Source organism: Pteropus vampyrus, unplaced genomic scaffold (genome assembly GCF_000151845.1).
Source record: "Pteropus vampyrus isolate Shadow unplaced genomic scaffold, Pvam_2.0 Scaffold97, whole genome shotgun sequence".
Taxonomy (NCBI): domain Eukaryota; kingdom Metazoa; phylum Chordata; class Mammalia; order Chiroptera; family Pteropodidae; genus Pteropus; species Pteropus vampyrus.
Genome location: NW_011888878.1, coordinates 7,354,394 through 7,358,985, shown reverse-complemented (window position 1 = coordinate 7,358,985; position 4,592 = coordinate 7,354,394). Strand labels below are relative to the sequence as shown.

At 39.3% G+C, this 4,592-nt stretch overlaps 1 pseudogene; it reads right to left on the bottom strand.

Annotated features, from left to right (window-relative positions):
* Window positions 1-1,263: 1,263 nt before the first annotated feature.
* LOC111742628 lies at window positions 1,264-1,382 on the bottom strand (annotated as a pseudogene).
* Between the last annotated feature and the right edge of the window lie 3,210 nt (window positions 1,383-4,592).

The following is a 4,592-nucleotide window of genomic DNA, read 5'->3' as shown; positions in this document are numbered from 1 at the left end:
ACAAAGCCAAGATATGGAAGCAACCTAAATGCCCATCAATAGACAATTGAATAAAGAAGACATGGTTCATAAATACAATGGAATATTACTCAGCTATAAAATAATGAAATCCTACCATTTGCAACAACTTGGATGGACCTAGAGGTTATTATGCTGAGTGAAATAAGTCAGGGAAAAATAAATACCATATGATTTCACTTACATGTGGAATCTAAGGAACAAAAGGAACAAACTAAATGAGAACAGACTCACAGATGCAGAGGACAATCTGATGACTGCCAGAAGAGAGCAAAGCTGGGAGACTGGGAGAAAAAGAGGAAGGGTTGAAGAAGTACAAATTAGTAGTTAAAAAGTAGCCATGGAGGTGTAGAGTACAGCATAAGGAATATAGTCAATAGTATTATAACGGCTATGTGTAGAGCCAGATGAGTGATAGAGTAATCGGGGGGGGGGGGGAGGGGGGAAGTGACCATATCATAAACTATATAAATGTCTAATCAATGTAATGTACGCCTGAAACTAATAAAATAAAAAAACTTTTAAATCTTTGTTGTTTACTGAAATTCAAATGTAAATAAGCATCTTGCATTTTTATTTGCTAAATCTGGTAACCCTAATTTGGGGAAGATTTTTAGGGGTCTCTGAGGCCCAGAAAAAGGATAGATATTTACCCAAGAGTTAGATATTCACACCCAGAGTTAGTGGCAAACCCAGGATTGAGCCTAGCCACCCTTTCCGGGGGTGGTTGTAAAGTGCTCCCAAGTCTCTGGAGCAGGGGTTGGTGTTGAGAACAGACTCGCTCTCTCTCCAAAGACTGCCTGCGTGCCCCTATCCCCTCCCAAGTTGCCCTACTGGGCAAAACCCTGAAGCAAATTCTAGTGCAGAAGAGAGGAGAAGAGCAAGGTCACACCAATTTAGAGAAGATGGTGTTGACTGAGAATTCTAGCCAGGGAGCTCATGCTGCTCAGGAAGCAGCTAATGAAGCTGGAAACTCCAATTAAGAAGCAATCTGAGAGTTTGCAGCAAATCCCAGCAGCAGTCCAATGTAGCAGAAAAAAACCGCAGGCGTAGGTTCTTGCCTGCTGCACTCTGAGACCTCAAACGAAGCATTTAAAGTCCCTGGGCTTCTGTTTCGTAGGCTATGAAAGGAAGGGGGTTATGCTGTTTGCTATTTTTTTTTTTTTTCAGGAGAGGCAACACTTGGTTGACCTCACAGATTGCAAGGACCTTGTCAGTTTATAATCCCTTATATTTTATTTTTTACGCCTATAGCACCTGGTCTTCCTAGGTAGTCTTCTATCCAAGTACTAACCAGGCCCAACCCTGCTTGGCTTCCAAGATCAGATGGGATTGGGCTTGTTCAGGGCGGCATGGCCATGGACTAGCTGATATTTAAAGACTCTGCTGGACCAAAAAATGGACTTTTCCAAGTGAGTTGGAGAATCCTTTCCCTACAACATTGAACTTTTTTTCATAGCATTCTGGCATTTTATCTTCCTCTCTTCACTTCATCTAAGGCCAATTATTCTCTCATTTGTAGTAGACTCAAATTCTAGTCTATATACTCACATGTGAGAGAATTGTACCTTTCTTGATTTTGCATACCCCAATTTAATTTTTCTTTCAAGATCCCATTTCTCTAGGGTGGCAATTCAAGACTTCTCTTCTTCCTATCCCCAGGATGCACCTACACATTCCAAGGGAATTAAATATGGTAGCAAATCAGCATTGGGGAAGGTCAGCAGCCTCTACTGAGATTTCATTGTTGTGCCGCCTGGGCCTCAGAAGTGATCCTACTGGTTGCCATGGAGATCATGTTCCCATCTGGTGAAGATGCAGCTTGTAGGTTGATTATAATAATAGCCCCCAATTTTGCTTGCCTCCCAATATTCACATCTTTTGGTAGAACCATTGCATATAGCTATAGGCTTGACCACGTAATTTTCTTTGGCAAATGGAATATGGGAAGAATTCATACAAGCAGAAGTTTAAAAAAGGCCTTGATCATTTTGACTGTGTCTCTTGGAATCCTGCCACTGTTATGAGAACATACCTGGGCTAGCTAATTGGAATGACATAAGAGGTACACTTAGAGAGTTAATGGCAAACTCAGTTAAGGCATTGTAACTGACCCCAACTATCATAAGCAGAGCTTGACCCAGATTAGCAGAACCACCCAACTGACCTATAGACTCACAAGAAATAATGAATGATTCCTGTTTTAAGCCTTTAACTTTTGGAGTGATTTGTTATGCAGCAAAGGCTAACTGATATAAGTCTTTTTCCTTACTCCTGTGCCACCTAAGAAATAAGCCCTTTTTCCTAGATTGTTGATATTTTATGTCAAGTGTAGGAGCAGCTCTCTTATCAGTTAAAGAGCTTTATAATCCAGGAAGTCCCACTGTAGCGATGGGCAAGGACCTCTCGTGAGGTTCTGGGAAGTGTAAATAGGTCCAGTATTTGCAGAATGTAGTTTAATAATGTATGCTGAGGACTTTTAAATTGTTCACATCCTTGGTTCAATTTAGCTAAGGAAATAATGGGAAATTCAGGAGAAGAAAAATCTATATACAAAAAGATTTTATTATAGTATTATTTATACTCGCAAAAACTTATAAAATATCTAAATATGCAGCGATATAGTACATGCAGCTAATGATATATTATGTATATCCATTTAAAACAAAGTTTAAAAAGAATTAATAAACAACATGGGGAAATCTTATGCTGTTAGCTGAAAAAACAAATTATAAAATTGTATAGAATACAATCTCATATTAAAAGTAGTAGAGAATGGTAATAGTGGTTGAATTTAGGTAGTAGGCTATTGTGGCTGATTTTTATTTAATTTATATATGTTTCTGGATTTTCCATATTTTGCACAACAAACACATCATATTTATGATCTAAAAAATAAAACTTCTTATTTTTATCTATCAATATAGGCATCGTCCTGGGTGTAGCCAGGAAAACACAAATTACTCAGATGGAATTTAATTCAGGGAATTGGTTACTCAGGTGATGGAGGATTTGGGAAGCCAAATAGGTGACAATGAGGTAACCCATTTATTAGCCCAGTAGGAAGCTACTATCACTCCTTTTGGACAAAGAGAAGCATCAGTGTTGGTGTTACCCAGGAGCTGGGGTTGTCTGGCAGAAGCTAGAACTACAGGAGGAACCTTCCTGGTAGGAGCTAGAATCACAAAAGGTCCCAAGGAAGAAGAGGGAGCTGAAGTCAAAGAAGGGAACCCCTTCCTACTGCCAGAGATGTCACAGAAAGCAGAGAGATGAAGAAACACCTTGGCTTCTCTTCTCTTCCTATTCTTCAATGTTCCACCACTGCTGACCATTGAATGAATGCGAAGCCAGAGGGCAAGAGAAGGGTAAAGATGGTTGTGAGCATACATGCCCAGTTGGCTAACATGGTGCGAATGGTTTTTAAGTAGCAGTGTTCATTGTTTATTTATAAACTTGGCTTCCACTTAGTTTTGCTTGGTTAAGGTATACATTTCTCAAAGCATCATGAAATTCATTTCTCTTAACTGCAAAGTACTCCACTTGTTGGCTTAACTATTTCTCTATTGTTTGGTATTTGGGCACCTTCCAGTTTTGTGGCTTGTACAAACAAAACTGAAAGCAGCACCTTGGTATTGATAAAGACTAACAGGGACTTTAAACCAACATATTCAGTTGGGAGGGTCTCTGGGAGGAGCTAGAACTTATGGAAGTTCTTGCATTCTATATAATCATGAGAACCCTACATGTGAGAACCCTATAGGAAGAACTCTATGTTTATAAGAAAGCTCTATGGTTCTAACTTCTCCTTTCCTTAACTTCCTACTCCCTTGTATAATACCCCTCCAACTTGCCACACAGGTCAGAGTGTGCACATGGCTTGCCATGTCTGCATGCACTGGGCGGGAACTCTTTCTTTTTCCCCAAAAAATTTTTTTCTGGTGACAAAACACCTAGTTGATATTGTTTTTCAGTTGACAGTATATGATGATTTTAATTTTCTCTTAAATTATCTCTTTCAGCTCAATTCTCCAATGGGTCATTGTATATGAGCTATTTAAAAAATATTTGTGGAGAAGTAACTTCAGTGTAGCAGAAAGAGTTCTGCATTTAGAATCATACTTGCTATGTGAGAATACCTCTGAGCTTAATTTTTCTCATCTGCAAAAAAAAAAAAAAAAGCATCATTCCTGGCCTGTCTTCCCTAGAACCTTTGGGAAGGTGAAGGTAATGGCTTCTGCCTAAAATATGCACACCTGTGTGAATGGGATGCTGGTAACATTGATGATAGTGATGATGAGGATAATGAAGATTTAGCAGTTTTTGAATGAATGTCCCTGAGATAAGAACCAGTGGATATCACCACAGGTACTTGGAAAGGGTCAATTTTCACCAATTCATCACCATTCCTGTGTTCCAGTAATCTGAAGAAAATCATGTCGAGGCCCTAACATGATCAAGTGTGAGGTCAACATGGTCAACAATGTCCCTGCAGCCCACATACTTCTTGGTCATGCAGAGCATGCTTTAATAATAAAAACTCAGACAGTAAAGTGGGCAAAAGACCTAAATATAAG